The sequence below is a fragment of the Macaca thibetana genome, chromosome 15 (assembly GCF_024542745.1).
Source record: "Macaca thibetana thibetana isolate TM-01 chromosome 15, ASM2454274v1, whole genome shotgun sequence".
Taxonomy (NCBI): domain Eukaryota; kingdom Metazoa; phylum Chordata; class Mammalia; order Primates; family Cercopithecidae; genus Macaca; species Macaca thibetana.
Genome location: NC_065592.1, coordinates 80,150,093 through 80,176,200, shown reverse-complemented (window position 1 = coordinate 80,176,200; position 26,108 = coordinate 80,150,093). Strand labels below are relative to the sequence as shown.

The following is a 26,108-nucleotide window of genomic DNA, read 5'->3' as shown; positions in this document are numbered from 1 at the left end:
CACCATGTTAGCCAGGCTGGTCTTAAACTTGTGGCCTCAAGTGATCTGCCCACCTTGGCCTCCCAAAGTGCTGGTATTACAGGCACGAACCACTGTGCCTGGCCTGATCTTAGATGATTTACCAAACAGTGGCACACCCTCTGCCTTCTGTGTGTGTCTCAGGCTCTAAGGAAAGTCTCTGTCTTAGTCCATTCAGGCTGCTGTAACAAAATGCTACAGGCTGTGTAATTTATAAGCAGCATAAATTTATTGCTCACAGTTCTGAAGGCTGGGAAGTCCAAGATCAAGGTGCCAGCAAATTCAGTGTCTGGTGAGGGCCTGTTCCTCGAGAATAGCACCTTCTATGTCCTTACATGGCAGATGAGCAAAAGAGCTAACAAGCTTCCTCAAACCCTTTGTAAGGGCACTAATCCCATTCATGAGGGTTCTACCCTGATGATTTCATCATCTTCCAGAGGACCCACTCTTAATGCCAACACGTTGAAGGTTGGGCTTCAAAATATAAATCTAGGGAGACACAAACATTGAGACCATAGCAGTCTCTCAGACCACATTGTACTCAGCTTCATTTTAGGGTAACTCCACATTTGAGTTAAGAAATCAAGAGTTTGTCTTCCCAACTGTATGCTTCATGAGATTAAAGACTCTTGGCTTCTCATTCTCACTGCTCAGGCAGGGGTAGTGCATCTGAACAGAAACTCCTTTTTGGGGGGCATGCATCATCATTTTTATTTTATTTATTTTTATTTTTTGAGACAGAGTCTCGCTCTGTCGCCCAGGCTGGAGTGTGTAATCTTGGCTCTCTGTAGCCTCCACCTCCTCGGTTCAAGTGATTCTCATGCACCTCAGCCTCCCGAGTAGCTGGGATTATAGATGTGTGCCATGACGCCCAGCTAATTTTTTATTTATTTTTTTCCAATGGAGTTTGGCTCTGTCTCCCAGACTGGAGTGCAATGGTGTAATCTTAGATTACTGCAACCTCTGCCTCCCGGGTTCAAGCAATTCTTTCACCTCAGCCTCCCAAGTAGCTGGGATTACAGGTACCCACCATCATGCCCAGCTAATTTTTGTACAGTCAGGGTTTCACTGTGTTGGCCAGGCTGGTCTTGAACTCCTGATCTCAGGTGATCCACCTGCCTCGGCCTCCCAAAGTGCTGGGATTACAGGCGTGAGCCACTGTGCCCAGCCTAATTTTTGTATTTTTAGTAGAGACGAGATTTCTCCACGTTGGCCAGGCTGGTCTTGAACCCCTGACCTCAGGTAATCTACCTGTCTCGGCCTCCCACAGTGCTGGGATTATAGGCCTGAGCCACTGCACCCAGCCACCATTTCTAAATGTCTGTGATGCAGTGAAATTTTAAAAGGGAGAGCTAAATTTTGATGTCAGTTTTTAAATAGATGCTGCCAAGAGCCATGTTGATAGCCCAAACCAATTTTCCATTTACACCAGTGATACACTTCAGGCCTGAAAAATGTAGTCCAGTGTGGGAAGAAGCCCTGTGATGGTGAGAAATGCAGTAAGAAACTGGGTTTTCCCATGGAACTGATAATTAATGCAATCAGATGTGAACAGTATGTTTAAGGATAGTCTGGACATGAATGTGTATAATCTGTCTTTATCAGATAAACAAATAAAAGTGTTTGAGCTAATCGTTGTTTCCTGAGTTAGAAGAATCCTCCTTATCAGATACCTGCTTTGGTCACTGGAAGGAAAGTAGAACATCCATCTTGGTGTTCCTCCTTGTTTCTTGGTACTCTGTATATCCTTTCCAAGAGACGGGTTTGTTTTATAAAATGGCTAAGATCATCATCACCACCATGAACAACATGCAAATGGAGCTGCTGCACAAAGTTTAGGGTGTTCGACTAAGCGTTGGGATTCCAGATAATTTTAAGGCTTGTTACCCTGTACTGAAGAAACGTGGAACAGAGGCATCGTCAAATCCTAAGTGCAACGAAGCTTAGCCCGTGTCCTTTGTTGATGGGGGAGTGATTCAGTAAGAAAGAACCCAGTGATTTTTTTTCTGTACCTATTTTTATCTTACACTCTTGCCATTTCTTCTAATACCTTTTTGTCCTATCTTAACCTTCACCTATCAACTTACCCTGATCTTAATGACAGGGAAATTCATACATTTTAGTTTTTTAAGAACTACTTTATTGAGATATAATTCACAAACTGTACAGTCCACCCTTTAAAATATATGATGCAGTGGTTTTTAGTAAATTCACATCATCATGTGACCACTGCCACAAACAACATTCGAACATTTTCATCACCCCAAAAAGAGAACCCATGCCCATTGGCAATCAAAAGCCCATTTCCCCCCCAACCACCACACAGCCCCCAGCACTAGGCAATCATTATTCTGCTTTCTATGTCCATGGGTATATTAAATACTGTGTTTTAATTGGGGGATAGGATGCCAGTAGTCAGAAAGGTTGAGCTCACATGAACTGTTGGCTTGGATTTCTGTGCGGATTAAACCAGCTTACTTCTGACACAGCAGGTGCTGGACTTTTTAACCTCTTTCCTCATTGTGCTCTCTGGCTTGTTACCTCTGTATCATAAAAGCATGAAAGGTCCTAGAATAAATGGGTCTGCAGAAAACTGCATGGTTAAGTTACCCCATTTGTGTTTTACAAAGATAGTGGAAGGGAATAACCTTTATCTTTGAGGGTCACATACAAAAAGCGATTTTCTCATCCTGCCTAACCTTAAAAAATTGACACTATTTTTACAGCAGCTTCTCTAAATTGACTTACACTTGAACAAACTAAAAACTACAAGAAGAGTAGAGTTTAGCTGGCAGACCTAGTTTTGAACAAGTTTTTGATGTTGCTAATCTTGGTAGTGCATAAGGTCACTTGTGTAGATTTCCTGTAGAAAAATTCTTGGTTCTTGGACACAGAACAGTGTGATGGTTTACATTTCTATGAATTGCCAGCTGATAAAATTATCCTCCTTTGAGTGGGAGAAGAATTCAAGCCAGACAAGAACTTTTGTGGTAGGTAACTCTTACTTGAAATTTATTTGAATTTCTAGAGGCAAATTAATTTCTCTCTCTTTCACAATAAATAGGGGCCTGTCACCTTTTTTTTTTTTTTTTTTTTTTTTTTTTTCTCTCTAGTGAGCTGCTTCTATAGATGGAAGAAAGTTAGTGCTTCCTTTTGATATTTTGAGAGTTTTATTTTTAGGCCTCTCCTTGGCTTTCTTTTCTCCTTGTAAAGCCAGTGTCAAAGTAATGGCAATGGTAAGTATGTTTAGCGTTCTAAATTTTTTTAATGCATGTTTATTACTAAGTAATTTATCTCCTTTTCTTCTACTTTATAGCTCCGTATTAAATACGGTTGGACCTTTTAATAAAAAAGAGGAAAGCCTATTTGGAAACATACAAAAATAGCACAGGATAGGTCATTTTTAAGGTTCTCGTCAGATCACAATTTGGAAAGATCTTATCCTTTAAAACAAAAGTTTTGAACCAAGGATCCGTTGAAGGTAGGAAGTGACCCTCATTCATCTCCATCTTCCTTTGAAATTTCATACAGATTTTTTGGTGTATGTTTGGTGTGTATCTTTATTTTCTGGTGAGAAGATCCCTAACTTTAATGAGCATCAAAGTCACTGCGTTTAAATATCTTTTTGATTACTTTTACTGTAGTTATTGTTTTAAGATCTGCTTTTTGCCATTTAAAAACATCTTTCAAATACTAGTTAACTCTTAAATGCTTTTTTGGCAGATATAAGATCCTTTTTGCAGTACCTTTTTTTGGTTGGTTTAATACCTACCCAAAATTTTGGTCCAAGCTTTAGGGGCCTTCTCCCATAAGAATTCGGTTTAAAAGCAAAAGATTTTTAATGTAAATAAACTAGAATTTGCTTTTTTTTAAAATTAATTAATTATTTTTTGAGACAGAGTCTCGCTCTGTTGCCCAGGCTGGAGTTGCAGTGGGATGATCTTGGCTCACTGCAGCCTCCGCCTCTGCCTCCTGGGTTCAAGCAATTCTTCTGCCTCAGCCTCCTGAGTAGCTGGGATTACAGGTGCCTGCTACTGTGCCCAGCTAATTTTTGTATTTTTGGTAGAGACGGGGTTTCACCATGTTGCCCAGACTGGTATCGAACTCCTGACTTCAGTTGGTCCACCCACCTTGGCCTCCCAAAGTGCTGGGATTGCAGGTGTGAGCTGCCGCGCCTGGCCTTGATTTGTTTTTGCATGTGAGAAAATGTGTGTTCTAGTGCAGTGTCGTGTCATAAGGAGCATAATTTGTTCTTATCAATGCAATGATTACATTGGTTATTCTATATGCAGTAGAATGCTGCTAGTAATGTGGTAATGCTAGTCGCCAGTCTTTTTGATCTCTATAACAGAGGAAGCAGAAGTAGAGCAGATCCTGGCCTTGTAGGTCTAGAGACCGAGCTATAGTGTCTTCTGGGAATGCACTTAAACAAAACACAGGTTTATAAATTGCTATGGTCACTAAGGTTTCAATCAAGATGGTAAGTACCTATGATTTGTGTGTATGTGCTACCCTTTTGAGAAGCATTGATTAGTCCGTTCTCTCACTGCTATAAAGAAATATTGGAGATTGGGCAATTTATAAAGAAAAGGGGTTTAATTGGCTCAAGGTTCCGCAGGCCGTGCGGAAAGCATGGTGGCTTCTGGGGAGGCCTCAGGAAACTTAGAATCATGGCAGAAGGCAAAGGGAAAGCAGGCACATCTTACGTGGCCAGAGCAGGAGGAAGAGAGGAGAGAGGTGCTACACACTTAAATAACCAGATTTCACAGTAACTCACTGACTCACTATCACAAGAACAGCACCCAGGGGATGGTGCTAGCCCATTCATGAGAGCTCTGCCCCCATGATCCAATCACCTCCCACTAGGCCCCACCTCCAACACTGGAGATTACAGTTCAGCGTGAGACTTGGTGGGGACACAGATCTAAACCATATCAAGCATTAATATTACTATTAACCTGTGTGAAAAGGAACTGAATTCTGCTGTGACATTTTTTGTTTAAGAATTAGGCCCTAGCGGGCATGGTGCCTCACGCCTGTAATCCTAGCACTTTGGAAGGCTGAGGCGGGTGGAGTGCCTGAGCTCAGGAGTTCATACCAGCCTGGGCAACACGGTGAAACCCCGTCTCCACTAAAATACAAAAGAAATTATCCAGGCATGGCAGTGTTCACCTGTAGTCTCAGCTACTCGGGAGGCTCAGGCAGGAGAATTGCTTGAACCCGGGAGGTGGAGGTTGCAATGAGCAGAGATCACGCCACTGTACTCCAACCTCAGTGATGGGGCAAGACTCCATCTCTACAAAAAAAAAAAAAAAAAAAGAATTAGGCTTAGGGAGCGCGTGGTGTCTCACGTCTGTAATCTTAGTAGTTTGGGAAGCTGAGGTGGGCAGATCGCTTAAGGTTAGGAGTTTGAGACCAGCCTGGCCAACATGGCAAAACTCCATCTATACAAAACTACGAAAATTAGCTGGGCATGGTGGTGGACATCTGTAATCCCAGCTACTGAGAAGGCTGAGGCAGGAGAATCGCTTGAACCCGGGAGCTGGAGGTTGCAGTGAGCCGAGATCATACCATTGCACTCCAGGCTGGGTGACACAATGAGACTCCGTCTTAAAAAAAAAAATAAGCAGTGAAATAAAAGAAGTCATATATTTAAGAAATGAAATCCCTAATGTTTAAAAAGTATTTAATGTATAAATTTGTCTATTTTTTTATATTAGGGATTTCATTTTTTAAAATATGACTTCAAGCCAGGCTTGGTGGTTTATGCCTATAATCCCAGCACTTTCGGAGGCCAAGATGGGCAGATCACCTGAGATCAGGAGTTCAAGACCAGCCTGGCCAACATGGTGAAACCCCATTTCTACTAAAAATACAGAAATTAGCTGGGCGTGGTGGTGGCATGCACCTATAATCCCAGCTACTCGGGAGGCTGAGGCAGGAGAATTGCTTGAACCCCAGAGGTGGAGGTTGCAGTGAGCTGAGATCTTGCCACTGCACTTCAGCTTGAGCGACAGAGCGAGACTCCATCTAAAAAAAATAAATTGGTCTATACAACAAAAACAAAGCATTAGGAAATTATCTCATGATTTAGGCACAAAATTAAAAGATTGATTTCAACAAACATTTATTGAATGCTTACCCATTTGACTGGATGATGTGTAGGAATAACAAGAGGTCTGAGGCATCGTAGTGGACCCATGGAGCTGATAATTTCAAGGCAGAGTAGACACTTTGTAAGTTTCTCTAAGTTTGTTTAGGATACCTGTTTTGACAACCATACAGATCTTCAGAAAATAGGGATTATCACCAGGCACCACAAGGAAATAGGTGGAAAAATATTTAAAAATAAATTATAAGCCAAGCATAGTGGTTAATGCCTGTAATCTCAGCATGTGATTTGGGAGGCCAAGGTAGGAGGATCACTTGAGGCCAGGAGTTCAAGACCAGTCTGGGCAACATGGTAAGACCCGTATCTACTTAAAAAATTTTTTTAATAAAATTTAAAATAAGTCAATTGTAGTAAAAATGTAGGTTATGTTTCTCTGTCTGAAAATAAGCTATTCTGAAAAGCTAAGCTTACCCAATGGTACATGAGTTCTCTCTCTAATTATATCTTCTGTATTCCTCTCTCACTTAAATAATTTTCTTTTCAAAACTTTCTAAAGTTATATGCTTTCAGTCTTTGTATAATAATATATTGAACATAATTTAATCATCTCTTAGGTTCATTGTTTTCAATCATATTATTGTATTGTACTGTGATGACAATGTCCCTAGGAACTGGACAGTTTATAGAGCAATTTGCCGGATCATTTTTGTTTTTTAAGTATCTTTTTTTTAAAGACAGTCTCTCTCTGTCACCCAGGCTGGAGTGCAGTTGTACGATCTCGGCTCCTGCAATCTCCGCCTCCCAGGTTCAAGCAATTCGTGCATCTCAGCCTCCCAAGCAGCTGGGATGGGACTACAGGTGCATGCCACCATGCCTGGCTAATTTTTTAAATATTTTTAGTAGAGACAGGGTTTCACCATGTTGACCAGGCTGCTCTCAAACTCCTGACCTCAAGTGATCCACCCAGCTCAGCCTCCCAACTATTGGGATTACAGGCATAAGCCACCATGCCCACCTTTAAACATCATTGTAAAAATCACTTCCCTTGCTATAGGAATTTGGCTTTGAGTTACTAGGCCTTCCAGAAGCAATTGCCATGACTTTGTCATCTGGCCTAAGCTATAGCGTGGGGAGGGGGGAGGGAGACATCCAAAGTTAATTAGAACCAAGTATAAATTTGTCGTGGATTTAAGCCTTCTGTATAAGATAAATTCATCCATAGTATTTTTGGTAGTTTATTAACTTATTTGATTATTTTTGTTCTCCTTAATTTTCTAATTATTGTGACTAGACAACTAAGTTCTGGGTAAGATGTGTCATTATTACACAATGATTTATTAAAATTCTTGGCATTATAAATGACTATACTGTGTTGTACTTTTATTATATTTATGAAATATGAGAAATAAATAATAAACAAACTTTAAGAAGACTCTATCACTTCATATCTCTTTGGTCTCTTTCTCTGTCTTTAACATTGATCGGGTTCCAAACTAGTGAAAACTACAGAAACAAGTGCAGTTTTTTTAGTAGATACAGTCTTCTGCTTTACGAAAATATATTTAATCCCCACTCTTTTTTAAGTTTCACTTTGCCTTAAGGGGAGTGGTCTTGAGAAAACTCTTAGTATAGTTGTGAGTATCCATAGTGTCAAATGAGGAAAAGCATTGTGAGAATGTTAGGATCAAAAGTTCTCACCACAATCTCGTCAGATGTCCTGAGCTATTTTTTACTTGTTAACTCAGAACAACAAATACTAAAGAAAGTGCCAAACAACCTCAGTTCTTCTGGCTCACACTTACATATAGCAGAGATATGAAACAGCCCCAATCCCAGATCTTCAGTGGGTAATTTTGGGAAAGTGTTCTTTGTAGAGATGATGTTGAAGTCCATGGAAATCAGGTAGAACACTAAAGGACCCAGTTGGTCCAGTACATTGCAACCCTCTGCTCTCATGTGCACCTCACACACAGCCAGTCTACAGATTAGAGACCACCATTTCTGGGTGTTCTTTTCCTTTTTTTGAGACAGTCTTGCTCTGTCGCCAGGCTGGAGTGGTGCAGTGGTGCAATCTTGGCTCACTGCAACCTCCGCCTCCCAAGTTCAAGCAATTCTCCTGCCTCAGCCTCCCGAGTAGCTGGGACCACATGCACACACCACCATGCCTGGCTAATTTTTGCATTTTTAATAGAGACGGAGTTTCATCATGTTGGCCAGGATGGTCTTGATCTCTTGACCTCGTGATCTGCCCATCTTGGCCTCCCAAAGTGCTGGGATTACAGGCGTGAGCCACGACGCCTGTCTGGTTCTTTTCCTTTAACTTGTATTAACTGCATAGTAGTTAAGTTTCTCTTTCTTCTTTCTTTAATAGGATCATCTCAACATATTTAAGAAATATGCCATATATATATATTATATATAAAAGATTTGCCATCTCTGGGTCATTAAATGGCATCACAGACATAGAAATAGAAATGTACCAATTCCTTTTTTATGAAATTTATCCATTCATGCAAAAGAAGTATTATAATTAATTAAAAATAATTTTGAACATTGGGTATCCTAGGCTCTGAGTGTGAGGCTCTCGGAAAATTAAAATGACATAATCATCACACTTGCAAAGCGTAAAGCCCAGTTGGGAAGAGCAACATGATGGGAACAAAGGTAGAGTATAATAAGTGCTGTTGCGGAATCACAGGCCAAGGGAGCTCACGTCTTTGAACTTCAATTTCTTTATCTGTTGCGAGGAAGAGTATCTCATAAAGCTGTTTTGAAGCATGTCTAAGATAATGCATGTGAAAACACTGTAAAATTATAAAGCTGTGGACATGTCAGTTGTCATGTGCAGTTTAAAATAGAAGCTGAGAGACTCTTTATTCTGAAACCATGTAGATAATCCAGGGATGAGACTCTAGTTAAAGTGAGGAAAACAATGTACCTGCATGTCAAATGCAGTTCCTGGGAGAATGTTTGAGATTGTATTATTGGGAGACTCTCATTTCAGAAATCATTTTGTTGGCATTTATACTAAGTGGTGATGACATTAAGAACAGCACAGCTTCATCTGACATCTCACATTATTGTCAGCCATTCTTAGTACCCATGGTATGTTTTTACTGTATCTTGCGAATAAGATAATATATTAAGCCTCCTGGCATATAAGGATATATATAAGATATGTGTTGTATAGTTGGTTTCTAGAGTGTCTTCATAGCAATCTTCCAGTATTTCTCTTTATTCCTATTCCCCCTCCCCCTCTGTTTTTTTTCCCATTAGTTCTTTACAGGTAGGGAGATTATATGTCCCAGTTTCCCTGTCCTAGTTTATGTCTCTTGTCCCTACATCCCATCTACTTAACATTTTAACACCCTCAAAAGCATCCCAACTTGGACCTCACCTTAACTGGTCACCCTGGCTCAAAGCATAGAAGAAAATTAAATGAAGAGCCAGCAAATTAGTGAAATTGTACAGATCTGTGATAACTGACTTCAGTCACTGAGCTGAGCTGATTTACAGAGTGTGGATTTGGTCCAGTAATATCCTGGAATGCAACTTACAGAGTTCAGTAAGTAGTGCCTGATTATAACTACACACTACAGCAGGTTTCCTAATGAGCTGTTAAAACGAAAGCATGTGTTTGTTCACTCTGGCACAGAACGGTAGCTTTGACACTTCAGTAGTTTTCACCATAGCATGGCTTGTTGGAGCTTGAAGACTGACATTCCTTCTTAAAGGCCCATCAAGGTTTTCATTCACTGTGAGCTATGTGTTAAGCTAGTATTGATCTTGTTTTTGACCATCATTCACCCATGGCAGCCAACCAGGGAGATGTAAAATGCTTTTGTCCCCCCTCCCCACCTGTGCACCTCCTTTGGTGTGACTCATGGGATGACAGTTAACGACGCAGCTTGGAGGGATGGCCCTACATTGAAGCTTCTCTGCCTCATCCCTGCTACCCTTTTAGAATGAGAAAAGAGGATTGAAAGGTCCAAAAGCCTAGAGAGAAAATTCTGCAGTCCTGTGTTTTTCTGAGCAGAGGGGAAGGTGCCACTTTGTATGACTGCTTGCAATCCCCAATATAATAGAATAAAACTATCCCTACTGCCAGCATTATGAAATCTGTATAAAGGTGGAGGGATTACTTTACTGTTTTATTAATATGCAATCCTAATATTTTCATTGTAGGACAGCTTGCAAAAAGTTCATTGCAAATTGTGCTGAGTTAAAATCAAATACATAAATCTACCTTTCTCTGTTGGCAGCTGTACTAGAGTTTGGGTTTGGCCTCTGTGCTTATTAGAGCCAAATAATGTATATTATTTAATTCTTGCAAAGTGAAAGTAAAAGATCAGGAAATAAAGAAAAATCAGGGGAATGAAACATTTTTAGTGCGATCCCTGTTTTACTCTCCAGCAAGGGAAAAGTGGCTTAAAGATCTCTGTTACAACAGGGCTTCTCACACCTTAATGTGAGACTCTTGTTATGTAGATTCTGACTCCAGGTCTAGGATGGGGGCCTACCATTCTGCATTTCTAACTAGCTGTAGAGCATGCTGGTGCTGCTGGACCACAGGCCATGACTTGAGTAGCAGGTTGTCAGGAAGTGTGTGCTTCAGCAGGCTCCGACTCCGAGTATCACTGTTGTAAAATATGCAGATTAGAGTGGCACACACCAGACCCTCATCTGTCAGGAGGAGCTGTGTTTTAGCTAGAGGTTAGGGTAAGAGGGACCACCCAGACTTTTATAGCCTAAGTATTGTCTCCGGTCTCTTTACCAATCTTAAAGTATCTCTAACAGAGGCCCAGTGTTCCTGCTAATGAACCGAATAAAGAAATGTTATAGTCCATGAATTTGGACTTCCAGTAACGGCTTATTTTACATCTATTAAAGGCTACAAGGAAAGAAGTGGAGGGAAGGGCTGGAAGACTAAGAAAATAGGAAATGAGAAGAAATGCAGAAAGGAGAGTTCCATTTCCTCCTGCTTCTATCAAAGGAAAAAAAAATGTTATGTGCGTTCTCTTTCCACCTCTAAATAAAGCAACAGGGCCACCACTAACTAGTTTGTGTGACTGTATTCTGGCTGTTTAACCTCTGCTATTTCACAAAAACGTCCTCATCTGTGAAAGGAGGAATTTGAACTCGGGACAGTTTTCAGAGCCCCTTCAATTGTTAAAGCATAGCAACGAAGAATTCTGTGGTCGTACAACATTAAAAATCATACATATGTCCTTAGGGATGGGGTTTTATTTCTGTAAGAGCACCTCCAAAACAAGTGTGTGTGTTAATATATGTGCATTTTATATTTTTATTTATATTCTTTGTTCTCTTCCTTTTAAGAAAATCTATTTTGTTTCATTGCTTCAAAATTCTTGAAAAATTTTCTATCTTTTTATATAATCCAGAGTTGGCTGTGTTAATTTCTGCTTCCATCATACTAATTTAGGAAACCTGGCCTAATAGTGGCAGAAATAGCTAGAACTTTCTTCTGTGACTTACTGGCATTTTCCCTAAGCATCTGCATGTGTTGGGTATATGTGTAAGTACCATGCATTAGATATGTCCTCTGTTGAAACGATAAAGGAATGCTTGTTCCACAAGTTACCTTGGGTCCAACTCTGTTCTGTACTCAGTCTGTTCTCTCAACACAATGACCTCTTCAGTCTTAGGACAGAAGTCTGGAGTTTATTCACATCTCTATTTTGACTAATTGTTTTACACATCAGGCTCTATATAATGTAGTGGATAATGAGATGCTCTAAGTAAGTTAGGGATTTTCCATTCTTAGACTTGTGGATGAGGGAATTTCAAAAATTATCTACAAATTTACCCTCATAGATAATGTCCGTATGATATACAGAGGTTGAGTTTTATAATATATAAATTGCTCTGAGCCAGAAATGAAAAATAAACATAGAATCCCATGTTAAAAAACTAAAGTTGCTATATTAAAATTAATTGTATGCAGGGATTTTTGATACATTGTTTTGAGGATGTGTTTACTGTGTTCAAAGCAATAAATTTATGAATGGAATCTAGTTTCATTAGCCCTCCTATAATATTTTGGTGAGAATATAAATGAGTACCTGCTTTTTGAAGGACAACCTGACATTATCCATTAGAATGTGTAGTCTTTATTTTCTTCATCTCACAGATTCACTTCTTGTAATTTACCCATTTATAATTAATTATTGCACATATTCGTTTGGAATTATTGGACGGGTACAGAAAGCTGCATGTAAAAGTATGTTCCTCAAAGTGTTCGCAGCATGGGCCAAGTGCGATGGCTTACACCTGTAATCCCAGCACTTTGGGAGGCTAAGGCGGGTTGGATCATCTGAGGTCAGGAGTTTGAGACCAGCCTGGCCAACATGGTGAAACCCCATCTCTACTAAAAATACAAAAAAATTAGCCAGGCATAGTGGTGCGCACCTGTAATCCCAGCTACTCAGGAGACTGAGGCAGGAGAATCACTTGAATCTGGGAGGCAGATTTTGCAGTGAGCCGAGATCGTGCCATTCACTGCACTCCAGCCTGGGTGACAAGAGTGAAACTGTCTCAAAGATAAAATAAAGTGTTTGCAGTGTGAAGAAAGAATCTAAATATTCAACAATAAAGAAAGGCCAAACGACACAAATATGAAAGGGGAGTACTATGCAGCCATTAAAAAGAGATGTGGTTATTATCTTAGGAAGATTAATATGAAGTTAAAAGTTATAAAGGAACATTTGGGGAAAATGTATAGGTACATACATGCTTATATAAGCACAAGGAAGAACTGGGAAGCAATACACCAAAACCTTGATAGTAGTAGAATTACGGCTGATTTTTTTACTTTCTCTCTCATTCATTTCTTTATTGTTGAATATTTAGTACTAGTACGTGGAGAGGGAATAGAAAACTTAATTTGGAAGGAATGGGACAAAAGTAGCCACCCTGGAAGCTGAGTTAGAGGAGAACACAGAGCCCAGGTGTTTCAGCATCTCTTCTGGCATCGGCAATGGGAATTCTCTGACTAGTCGTCACTGTGCCAGAGAAGCTTCCTGCACACAGCTGGGTCCTGTGAGGCAAGACCTGTGTCCTGCTGACTCATACACAGCATCCCATATGGCCTTAACTTTATTTAGCAACGTCAGCTCAAGGGAGCCTTGTGTTCCCTGTGGGCCCAGGATTTAGAAGAGCGTAATCATAGAATGTCTGTCAGGCCTGGAAGTGTCATTAGGGCTGTCCCAGTCTGGACATGAAGAATCCGAGGCCCAGAGCATTTAAGTAATATTCCCAGAGTCCCAGAGGTGGTTTGAGGCCAAGTGGAAATGAAAATGCAGTTCCCAGGCTCTTGGTGTCTCTAGTGCTACTACTTTGCTTGTCTCTAAGCTCTGCTGTGGTGGATGAGTCTCACAAGCAGTTTTTACAGCTCTGCTGTGGTGGATGAGTTCTCACAAGCAGTTTTTAAGGCCAGAGCAAAAGATTTCCAGGTAAGAGAATTTTTTTTCATGTAAGAGAAGATTAAATTAATAGGACTTTTGTTCAGATATGCATTCATTGAGATACGTGGAAATTCAGGGGTTGTTGACTTTCCTTGGGTCTGGCTTCTTTTGGATACTAAATAAAGGCTGCAAAACCTCTCCCTTGAATGATGCATGTTTGCTGAAAACCACAAAACTTTGCATATGATTTCGGAGGTTTCAAGAGCTCTGTAAAGCCTGTCCCTAGGTTATAAATGTCCTTTGTCTTATGCTCCCCTGTTTTCAAGCAGTTCTCTTGCATTTGGAGGTAATGGAACTGTGATCTGGTTTGGTTTTCATACCTTTGTTGCTGATATGTTTTCTTCAAACAAAAAAAAGAGAAGGAAAGGAAAGCATCTAGGACAATGAACAAGCCTCATCACATTGGATACTTAGTGTTTTCTTTGTGTTTACAGTTGCTGTTAGATTGTCATTCCAATAAAAGTAAAATTGTGTAATACTTTTTAAAGCTCCCATCACACTAGCACAACTGCTTTCATTTTTTGCAGTGTGTTCCAATGTGTTCCTGTCCGCATGGATACTTCATGGTTATAGCCAAAGACTGTTCATTATGCCCTTTCATGCTTCCACATGAAAGACACAAGCTGAGGCTGAAATTGAGTGGCTTCTTACTAAAAATTAGGTATTTGAATAAGAGCAGATAGTTTTTACTTAAAAGATATAAGTTTTGAAAGTGGCCACATGCAGTGGTTAACACACTGATGACTGGACTTACCTGAAAAGTTTCCAATTCAGTAGCCCAGTGTGGGGCCCAGGAATATGTATTTCTAATAAGTCCCCAGGTGATGCTGACACCACTGGTCCACGGCCACACTTTGAGAAACAGTGGCCCAGAGAATAAGAGTCTTAGAAGGCAGTGTGTTTTCCAAATTTTGCTGAAGACAAGAATCACTTGAGAATATTTGTTAGAAATGTAAATTTTAACCCTGTGTCAGACTCACTGAATCAAAATCTCTGGGAGAATCTTGGCATACTATATTATCAGATTTGGAGGAACTACTATTCTGTTGCTATCAGGTAAGCCCCATAGAGCGTCACTTGTTTGCAAACCACTATTTTTTCAAACACTCAACCAGAAGGGACAATATATTTACCACTCTAATAGTTTTCTCATCCATTGTCTGCTTTGACCCTATGACCACAGCAGCCCCTAGCAGCATCCACATTTTAAAGTGAATTTTAAGTCATCCTTCTAAGACATAAATATTTTTGTTTCAGGTACCAAATATATTGTATGAAAGATACCAGAATACCTGCTTTCTGAGAATTTCCTCAAGTTTTACTGAGTTCCTTTTTAATAAGCATAGTCAGGATATGCATTTGTGTGTGTGTGAGAGAGAGAGAGAGAAAAAAAAAAAAGATAAAGGGAGGAAGGAAAAAGAAATGTGGTTTTCTGACAGGTTCAAGTTGCCTAGTGATGGTGATGCTGCTGATCTTGGAACACGTTTTGAGAACCACTGGAATAGACCAATAACTCTCAAATGTAGCAGTTGAAATCTCCTGGAGGAGCTTTGAAATACACTTCTGCTCAGGTCCCACCCCCAGAGAATAGTTTAATTGGTCTTTGGTAAGGCCTAGACAGTAATTCTAATAATCATCCAGCCGGGCGCGGTGGCTCACGCCTGTAACCCCAGCACTCTGGGAGGCCAAAGCAAGTGGATCACCTGCGGTCAGGAGTTCAGGACCAGCCTGGCCAACATGGTGAAACCCCGTCTCTACTAAATATACAAGAAATTAGCCGGTCATGATAGCACACACTTGTAATCCCAGCCACTCGGGAGGCTGAGGCAGGAGAATCGCTTGAACCCGGGAGGCAGAGGTTGCAGTGAGTGGAGATCACTCCATGGCACTCCAGCCTGGGAAACAAGAGCAAAACTCTGTCTCAAAAAAAAAAAAAAAAAAAAAAAAAAAAAATCCAAGATGTGAACCATCACTGTAGGTCGCTCCAGATAAAAAGGTAATGGGTTAGGAAGCTTAAGACTTGATGAGGAAAAATAAAGGTCAAACCAGTGCTCCTCCCACTTCAATGTGCATACAAATCACCTGGGGGTCTTGCTGGAATGCAGATTGAGTCCATAGGTCTAGGGTAGGGCCCAAGATGCTGCTTTTTTTAAATCAAGTCTGACAGATGCTGCTGCGATTGCCTGGGGGTCTGCACTTTGAGTAGTGAGGTGGTTACAAAGTGTTGACCTGTGTAAGTGCTTATCAACACACAGTTTTTATATATTTTTAAGTAGTCTAGAACAAATAAAAGCAATGTCATTGAGGTTTCAGATACCTTAACTTAGAAACAACAAATATTTTGCCATTAATGACTATTTCCCTTCCTTTGATAGCTAAAACATTTTGTTTTTGCTTCTCCCTACCTGCTTACTCAGAGTTTCAATCAAATGTTTGTAAATTAATTTTGCTTTAGTATGACACATGTATTAACAGGCCTTTCCCCTTTATAACTGAGTCCCAGGATTCATTGAGTTTGAGAATCTTGCCTTCTGGCTTCCTCCTTGCCTTAGACCTTGCCCTTTAGGTGTTACTGCCCTCGGAGGCTGAAAGTTTAGTAATGCCCCAGGGCCTCGTTGCAGGAGCTAGTCACTTTTGGTACTTTCTTGCTGTCAGACTGCAGGCTCTGGGAGCCAGTCTTCTTGTGACATGAGTTCATCCTGTGTCTCTGGCTTGAGCCCAACCTTTCAGGCCTGGGTTAGGGGTGAAGCCTTTTCTCTGGCAGGTCCCACAGTCTGGCGCCTTTCCTAGTGTGGTGGAGTTGAGACCTTGCTGTCAGAGCCTATTCAGAAGGAGAGAGGGAGAGACAAGACCTTCGTGTGAGGAAGAAGGAGTTTAAGTCCCTTCTGTGGAATCTGTTTCCTCTGGCCTGTTGCATTTTCTCAGCGGAACATGGCGGAAGTGGTTGATATTTGAATTAGAGGCTACGAAAGCTTCCTTGGGAAATGGATGGGGCTGAGCCAGTGGTCTTCCCCTTCTGCCTCTACCTCATGCTGACCAGGGGACAAGGCTCTGTCTCCTGGGTGTGGCCTGTCATTGGTCAGTCTCTGACCATACTCCTGTTTTCCAAGACATTCCTCAACAAAATGGGATCAGGCTTTTTCAGTCATTTCTTATTTTTAAATAGGCATCTCCATGGCAGATGCCCCTACTCCCTCCCTGTGCCTGAATACTTGCCTGTCTAGCATGAGTAGGCGAACGTCAGCAGAACTCAAAGAATCATGAAAGGGATGTGCTTGTCCTAGCAGGAGAGTCTGTGACAATAAAAAAGAAGATATTGTTCTGAGTCTCCTCTATTAAAAAGTGAAAAGCTTAAGCGAGATTTATTTCCACTAAAGGAAAGCAACATAAGGCAGCTTGACCTTGAGTGTGATTGGAGCACTGTAAATGCTGCTTCTACTTTTTTCCTTTTTTTTTTATTGTGGTAAAAAACACATAGCACAGATTTGCCCTCTTAATTTTTAAGTGTACATTTCATTATTGTTAACTGTATGCACATTGCCATATGACAGATCTCTGGAACTTTTCCATTTCACACGACTAAAATGCTATACTCATCAACAACTATTTGTTTCCCCCTCCCCCTCGCGCCAGCCCCTGGCACCAACCTTTCTACTTTCTGTTTCTGAGTTTAAGTACATGTATATGTCACAGAAATTTGGCTTTTTGTGATTGGCTTATTTCACTTAGTGTCCTCAAGTTTCCATTCTATTCATGTTGTAGCATGTGATAGAATTTTTTTTTTTTTTTGTAGGCTAATAGTCCATTGTATATATATACCACATTTTCCTTAGGCACTCATCTGTTAATGGACATTTAGGTTGCTTCTGCACCTTGGCCGTTGTGAATAATTCTGTAGTGAACATGGGGTACAAATATCTCTTTGAGTTCCTGTTTTTAGTTCTTTTGGACATATACCTGGAAGTAGGGTTGTTGGATCATATGGTAGTTCTTATTTTTTTGAGGAACCTCTATACTGTTTTCTATAGCAGCTGCACCATTTTACAATTTCAACAACCCTCACCAATGTAGGGTTCCAGTTTCTCCACATGCTACCAAATGCTTTGTTTTTTTGTTGTTTGTTTTTGTCTTTTTTTTTTTTTTTTTTTTTTTTAATAGTGGCCATCCTAATGAGTATAAGGTGATATTGTGGTTTTGATTTGGTTCTGCCTTTTTAAACTCCGAATTCAATCTCTGGTTCCAGCTTTTCCCATATCCATTTTCAGCTGAGGTGCGTATGCTGTGTTGGTAACATAAATTTAACATTGTGAGAGCTTTTATCAGGCAGCAAATTGTAAAGCCCCCTCTAGGTCAGACACTTGACCTCTTTAAAGCTTAAGTTAGGAACTTGTATGTTCTGAAGAAAACACAAGAAAAACTGGGAAATTTCCATTTAGCATGAGCCTTTCTGTTTTCTTGGTGGTGGTGGTGTGGGGGTGGTATAGTGTCTCCCTAGGTTGCCCAGGCTGGAATGCAGTGGCTCTTCACAGGTGCAATCATAGCTCACTACAGCCTCGAACTCCTGTCTCAGCCTCACAAGTAGCTGGGACTACAGGTATGTACCACCATACTCAGCTCCTTTCTGCTTTAAACAGTGGAAAAAATACATGTATTTTTTAAATCGAAGGGCTGGTTATATCTTCAAGGTGAAATCCTCTATGTGAAATCTGAATAAACTATTCCTGGAATATCCAGTGTCCTTTCCCCATGATGATAAACTAAGGAAGCCCAGAGCTGCCTCTCTTTAAATATAGTAAGAAGCCTATGCATAAACATAACACTTAAAAATAAGATCATTTATTTTATTTTACTCATCAGCTTAAACCCATCAATGACTTTTAACTTAGAAGAAAACCTAGTCTTCCTAGTATGACCAACAGGACTAAGCACATCTCATAAGCTAGCCTATGCTTACCTCTCACTTCAGCCCAGCCTGCTCTTTCCCTCTCTTAAAAACTCAGTAGCTCAAATATATGGAGCTCTTTCTGGCCCTGAGCCTCCAGACCTTTTAAAGAAAAAAAAAGATTGTAATTTTGATGAAGACCACATTGTCAATTTTTATTTCTATGGCTTTTACTTTTGGTATTGTGTCTAGACCTCTCCAACCCCTAGGCCTTAAAGATCTTCTAGGTTTTCTTAAGTTTTATAGTTTTTGTTTTAATTTTAGATTTAAGATCCATTTGGAATTAACTTTTATATAAGACAGAAGGTCAAGAAGATTCATTATTTTGACTATAGATATCAGATTGCTGTAACACTGTTTGTTGAAAAGACTTTCCTTCCTTTTCTGAAAGAGTTTTTCTTTTCTGAAATGCCTTTGTCAAAAATCACATGGGCACATTTGTGTGGGTCTATTTCTGGGCCGTATGCTGTTCCTGGGACCATTTTCACCTTCCACCTTCCCCCTAGTTAACTCCTACTTATCCTTCAGGTCTTAGTTTCAATGTTGTTTCCCTGGAAAGACCCTTAAGGACCACCCATTCCTATGCATCTGCATACGCTCAACTTCAGTCTTAAGGAGGGGTGCCTCTGTTATTCTCACTCATCACCTGTTTTTTTCTCCTTCATAGCATTTACGATAATATGTTTATAACTTTTTTCGTTTGTGCTCATACAGTTCATGCCTAAAGCCTCAAAAAGGTAAGAACTGAGTTTATTTTGTTCACCACTGTAGTGCCTAGTACTGTGCCTATTGCATACTGAGTTCTCAGTTACTGTTTTTGAATAAATGAGTGAAACAAAGTTAGGCCTCCTGAGGGATGTTTTCTAAATCCCTAGGTGTCATTTTCTTAAAATCAGAGGATATTCTTGGCTCTTGGAGCCTTAGGGCATAATTTTTTCCCAGTTAACCCATCTTTGAAGATAGGGGTTTTGACAACTTTTGGCCTACCTCAGAGTCACCTAGAGCGTTATCAAAATGCAGATTGCAGGGCCCCAAACCCATAGTTCCTGCTTCCATAGGTCTGGGATGGACCCAAAAATTTGGATTTCTAGCAAGTTCCCAGAAGATAATGCTGATGCTGCTGTTCTGGGAGCCCACTTTGAGAACTGTATTAGTCTGTTCTTGTACTGCTACAAAGAACTACCTGAGACTGGGTAATTTATGAAGTAAAAAGGTTTAATTGACTCACAGTTCCACAGGCTGCAAAGGAGGCATGGCTGGGAAGCCGCAGGAAACTTACAGTCATGGTAGATGGCAAAGGGGAAGGTGTCATGTCCTACATGGTGGGAGCAGGAAAAAAAGAGGGAAGAAGGTGATGCTATATGCACTTTTAAACAACCAGTTCGCGGGGGAAGTCCGCCCCTATGATCTAATCACTTCCCACCAGGCCCCTCTTCCAGCATGGAGGATTAGGACTTATAAGATTTGGGTGGGGACACAAATCCAAACCATATCAAGCACTAGTGTTTTAAGGTTAAGAATCTGAGGAGCCCCGAGTCACTGAGTCGCCGCCACTGCCAAGGACTCAGCTCCCCCTTCTCCTGCCACTTCCCCCTTTTGCAGCCATTTCCACTGAGGACAGGGAATCGTATGTCCACAATCCAGAACCTCCATTCTTTCCACCCCTTTGCTGATACAAGTAAGGGTGATGACCTGCACTGAGGATTATATCCGTATAAGAATTCATCCAACAGAGAAACAGCAAGAAAACCCTTACTCTGTCCAAGGGATTGCTGATGATTATGATAAAAATAAATCAATGCAGGCATTTAAAAAGAAATTTGCCTGAAATGGTACTGTAATTGAGCATCCAGAATATGGAGAAGTCATTCAGCTACAGGGTGACCAGCGCAAGAACATATGGCAGTTCCTCATAGAGATTGGAATGGCTAAGGACAACCAGCTAAATGTTCATGGGTTTTAAGTGCTATGGCTCGCTGAAGCTTGAGTGAAGATTTCCTTGCAATGAGTAGAATTTCCTTTCTGTCCCTTGTCACAAGTTTAAAAACCTCACAGCTTGTATAATGTAACCATTTGTGGTCTGCTTTTAACTTGGCCTAGGGTAACTCCTTCATGCAGTAAACTGAAAAGAACCATGCTGTCTAGTCTTGAAGTGCCTCATTTAAACAGAGGTCAAGCAGTAGGTGCCTGGCAGTGTCAAGCCTGAAACAAAGCAATACCATCATGTTTCAGCCACACTCAGCCCTAAGATCATAGACAACTACGTCTGGCCAGATGCTCCTCTGCTCTCCCTCTGCAGAGTTCCCTGTCCTAAGAGAATGTCACCACCCGAACAATCCTAGGTGAATCTGAGAGGAGAGGATGGGGTAAGGCAGCAACAGCAGCTCTACCACTGGAAGGGAGCCTTTGGTGGTCAAAGAAAGATCCCCTGGTGTCCCCAACCTGACCAGGAGCAGAGTTTTAGAGAGGCCCTCTTCCCAGTAGTGAGATGATAGGACATCTGGCTTACCACAGAGGTCTTTTTGACCAGACATATCCTAGCTAAGGGATGTCCAAACACCAGAATGTGAGGCCAACCTTCCATCAAAGTTAAACCTTTGACAAGGGAACAAATCTCAAACTGATGTAGCAGTCATGTAGCTAGCTGTAGAGCTTGCAACTTAATCGCAACAGCTGTCCAGTGCCATGGGAAGTAACAAACTGGTTTTGAGGTTTTGTTTTGTTTTGTTTTCCCTCCAGTTTTAATGTTATGTGTAATGTATTTAACCCCCCCCCCCCCCTTTTTTTATTTAAGTTCTAGGGTACATGTGCACAACATGCAAGTTTGTTACTTATGTATATATGTGCCATGTTGGTGTGCTACACCCATTAACTCGTCATTTACATTAGGTATTTCTCTTAATGCTATCCCTCCCCGCTTCTCCCACCCCACAACAGGCCCCGGTGTGTGATGTTCCCCTTCCTGTGTCCAAGTGTTCTCATTGTTCAGTTCTCACCTATGAGTGAGAACATGTGGTGTTTGGTTTTCTGTCCTTGTGATAGTTTGCTCAGAATGATGGTTTCCAGCTTCATCCATGTCCCTACAAAGGACATGAACTCATCCTTTTTAATGGCTACATAGTATTCCATGGTGTGTATGTGCCACATTTTCTTAATCCAGTCTGTCATTGATGGACATTTGGGTTGGTTCCAAGTCTTTGCTGTTGTGAATTGTGAATAGTGCTGCAATAAACATGTGTGCATGTGTCTTTATAGTAGCATGATTTATAATCCTTTGGGTATATACCCAGTAATGGGATCACTGGGTCAAATGATATTTCTAGTTCTAGATCCTTGAGGAATTGCCACACTGTCTACCACAATGGTTGAACTAGTTTACAGTCCCACCAACAGTGTAAAGGTGTTCCTGTTTCTCCACATCCTCTGCAGCACCTGTTGTTTCCTGACTTTTTACTGATCGCCATCCTACCTGGTGTGAGATGGTATCTCATTGTGGTTTTGATTTGCATTTCTCTGATGACCAGTGATGATGAGCATTTTGTCATGTCTGTTGGCTGCATAAATGTCTTCTTTTGAGAAGTGTCTGTTCATATCCTTCGCCCACTCTTTGATGCGGTTGTTTGATTTTTTCTTGAAAATTTAAGTTCTTTGTTGAATCTGGATATTAGCCCTTTGTCAGATGGATAGAAGCCAAATCATGAGTGAACTCCCGTTCACAATTGCTTCAAAGAGAATAAAATAATCTAGGAATCCAACTTACAAGGGATGTGAATGACCTCTTCAAGGAAAACTACAAACCACTGCTCAACAAAATAAAAGAGGACACAAACAAATTGAAGAACACTCCATGCTCATGGATAGGAAGAATCAGTATCGTGAAAATGGCCATAGTGCCCAAGGTAATTTATAGATTCAGTGCCATCCCTTTCAAGCTACCAGTTACTTTCTTCACAGAATTGGAAAAAACTGCTTTAAAGTTCATATGGAACCAAAAAAGAGCCCACATTGCCAAGACAATCCTAAGCAAAAAGAACAAAGCTGGAGGCATCACACTGCCTGACTCCAAACTATACTACAGTCTACAGTAACCAAAACAGCATGGTACTGGTACCAAAACAGAGATGGAGACCAATGGAACAGAACAGAGGCCTCAGAAATAACACCGCACATCTACAACCATCTGATCTTTGACAAACCTGACAAAAACAAGAAATGAGGAAAGAATTCCCTTTTTAGTAAGTGGTGCTGGGAAAACTGGCTAGCTATATGTAGAAAGCTGAAACTGCATCCCTTCCTTACACCTTATATAAAAATTAATTTTTTTTTTTTTTTTTTTTTTTGAGACAGAGTCTTGCTCTGTCGCCCAGGCTGGAGTGCAGTGGCGTGATCTCAGCTCACTGCAATCTCCGCCTCCTGGGTTCAAGTGATTCTCCTGCCTCAGTCTCCTGAGTAGCTGGGATTACAGGCACCTGCCACCACACCTGGCTAATTTTTGTATTTTTAGTAGAGATGGTGTTTCGCCATGTTAGCCAGGCTGGTCTCAAACTCCTGACCTCAGGTGATCCACCCACCTTGGCCTCCCAAAGTCCTAGGATTACAGGCGTTAGCCACCACGCTGGGCCTAAACCCTTATTTAAATAAAACTTGTTTTCAGAAAAAAATGAATCTGAGGATGTGTTATATGTCACCCTTTTACTTAGTGACAGTCCCAGGCACACTTGAGCTTGTTGTTAACAGTATTCATCAATTTAAGAGTTGATCAGAGAAGGTCACATAAGAATCCAATCTCAGTGGAATTAAAGGAAAAATTTTTGCTAAAGCAGAAAATAAATGAGAACTGTACATTTAAAATAAGAAATGAACAGAAAGCCTTTCAAATCATGCTAAACTCACTCTTATATCTGTGGCCACTACATTGTTGTTCCTTAATGCTTAAATAGGTAAAATTACTGATACTTTAGTTGAAACTACCAGCAGTAGGAATGTTTGCTCAGTAAGAGCAAGACTCCACTAATACAATCATGTTTATAAGGTCAAGGTTTAGGTTTCTGCTAGGGTCTGTTTTCCCTAGATCGATTACAAACAAATGAATACTGTTTTATTGTACCTATACTGAGTCATAAAATTATTTTCCTCCCAACTCAGGAAGAAACATAAAGGTGGTTAACTGAAAAAGAAGAAAGTTTAATCATTCTGATTTTCATTCAGATGCTCTTCTTTAGACTATCTGTTGCTACTTTCTTTTGTAGCAGAACAGCTGATTTTCAGCCTAGGTTTTCATGATCTGATAAACCTTCACTGATAAGTGTCAGTTTTCTTTAAATGTTCAGGAAGCTGTGTGGGTCTCAGAGACCCAGCTGGAGCAGAGCCAGCACGGGATTCTGAAAGCATTTGCAGCTCCGAGATGGTTTTAACCTGTTCGTTTGCAGTGCAGCCCTTGTGTACGCTCTTGGAAAGATACTGATGTGTACTTTCATGATGTAGAATGGATGAGCAGTGAGCGTTTCTAGAAAGGCTGAACACACTCATGCGCACTTTGGGACACAAGGAGGCAGATGCTATCATGGGAACCTCTTCAAATAAGGTGGTATGGTTTGGCTGTATCCCCACCCAAATCTCGTCTTGAATTGTAGTTCCCATAATCTCGTGTATCGTGGGAGGGACTCGATAGGAGGTAATTGAATCATGGGGGCAATTACCCTGATTCTATTCTTGTGATAGTGAGTTTACACGAGATCTAATGGTTTTAATAAGGGGCTTTCCCCGCTTTTGCTTGGCACTTCTCCTTGCTGCTGCCATGTGAAGGATGCGTTTGCTTCCCCTTCTGCCATGATTGTAAGTTTCCTGAGGTCTCCCCAGCCATGCTGAACTGTGAGTCAGTTAAACCTCTTCCCTTTATAAATTACCCAGTCTCTGGAGTGTCTTTATTAGCATTGTGAGAATGGACTAATACCTAAGGCAAAAAAGATGAGTCAGGAATTAGCCTTTAGGACAGCTAATCTGTTAAGCACAGTATGAACCTAAATTTAATTTTCTTTGGGCTCAAAGCACAGTTCTCTACTTAGATTACTTTTGGGGGAGAGGGTGGGTAGGTATCTAATTTGTTCATTGCTCTATCTTCAGTGCCAAAAACAGTGCCTGGCACACAAAGGGCACACAAATTCATTTGTTGAATGAATAAATGAATTTATTTACTGTTGTTTCTTCCATAGTTTCTCTTTATTGTCTAGATTTTTATTTGTTTCTGTGCCTGTGATAAAAATACCTCCACCAGCTTCTTACCTTTATTACCCCAAAGAATAAAGTTGCAAGTATAAATGTTTGGACAAACACAGCATAAAATTTCCCTAATAGGCAAATCTCAACCTTTTTCCTACGTTAGAAATGAAAGCCAGTATCCAAGTAAGATTCTGATCTGGTTTGGATCCGTGTCCCCTCCAAATCTCGTGTTAAAACGTGATCCCCAATGTTGGAGGTGGGGCCTGGTGGGAGATGTCTGGATCACGGGGGCAGATCTCTCATAAATGGCTTGGTGCCTTCCTACCCTAGAACTTAAAGTATAATAATAATAAAAAATAAATTTAAAAAAAAAAAAAAAAAAGAAATGAGCTTTTTCCCGACTTCATGAGAGAGCTGGCTGTTTAAAAAGAGCCTGGCACTTTTCCTTTCTCTCTCTTGCTCCACACCTCACCATGTAATATGCCAGCTCCCCCTTTCCTTCTCTAAGTTTCTCGAGGCCCTCACCAGAAGCAGATGCTGGCACTGCACTTCCTGTACATCTTGCAGAACCATGAGCCAAAATAAACCTCATTTCTTTATAAGTTACCCAGTCTCAGGTACTGCTTTGTAGTAATAGAAACTGACTAACACAGATTATAATTTAGATCTTGATCCGTAATTGAGATTTCTTTTCACCTCTAACCCACTCATACCAAGAAAATTATCTACTACGTTCGAAGAAGCCAAATGGGATTAGGTCATGTTGGGTAATTTGGTTGCAAAATGTCTAAGAGCTGGTTAATATTACCCCTACTCTTCCTATGGTAGGAGCCAGTATTGGAAATCACCAGAAGATAATCAGATAATAAACTGTGGTGAGAGTTTCTACTCCAGCATACTTTTGTTACTTTAATTATTGACTATTTTTGTGTAGTCTACAGGAATATGTGAGTAATCATACTTGATGTATAATAAGATAGGTTTTTGGTTGCCCATACGAAAGACTAACTTACTTGAAGAAGTCAAATGAGCTCTGCATTTTTTGTTAGGGTAAAATGTTTGTATTTGTGTGTGTGCGTTTTTCAGTTTGGTTCTTGTAGAATCTAGTTCCTTAAGGTTCCTCTTTATTACCCAGTCTCCTTAGGTCACTTTTATCTCAGGCAGTTTGCTTCATTTACGACTAAGTCCTCATAAGGAGACCATGCTCTGGCCCCAGCTGCTACTTGCCACGCACTTCTTCTCATCTTCCGCCTTTGCATGTGCCATCCCCTCTGCCTAGAATGCCCTTCCACCTTTCTTGACCTGAAAAGCACTCACTCATCCTTTAAGACTT

General features: G+C 40.7%; 2 protein-coding genes and 1 pseudogene across 8 annotated transcripts in view; 2 read left to right on the top strand and 1 right to left on the bottom strand.

Annotated features, from left to right (window-relative positions):
- LOC126937902 (putative COBW domain-containing protein 7) overlaps window positions 1-26,108 on the bottom strand; it is a 952,477-nt gene that overhangs the window by 512,552 nt on the left and 413,817 nt on the right. The window lies entirely within an intron of this gene.
- KANK1 (KN motif and ankyrin repeat domains 1) overlaps window positions 1-26,108 on the top strand; it is a 239,180-nt gene that overhangs the window by 130,266 nt on the left and 82,806 nt on the right. The window contains exon 1 of one of the 7 annotated variants that reach the window (XM_050761739.1): window positions 3,168-3,499. The exons of 5 other annotated variants lie outside the window; for them this stretch is intronic. The gene's annotated coding sequence lies outside the window, so the exon portion shown is untranslated. Of the gene's footprint in view, window positions 1-3,167; window positions 3,500-13,549; window positions 13,603-26,108 lie in introns of those variants that run through there. One more of the 7 variants, XM_050761740.1, reaches the window with a different exon arrangement.
- On the top strand, window positions 15,550-22,830 carry LOC126937907 (eukaryotic translation initiation factor 1-like; annotated as a pseudogene).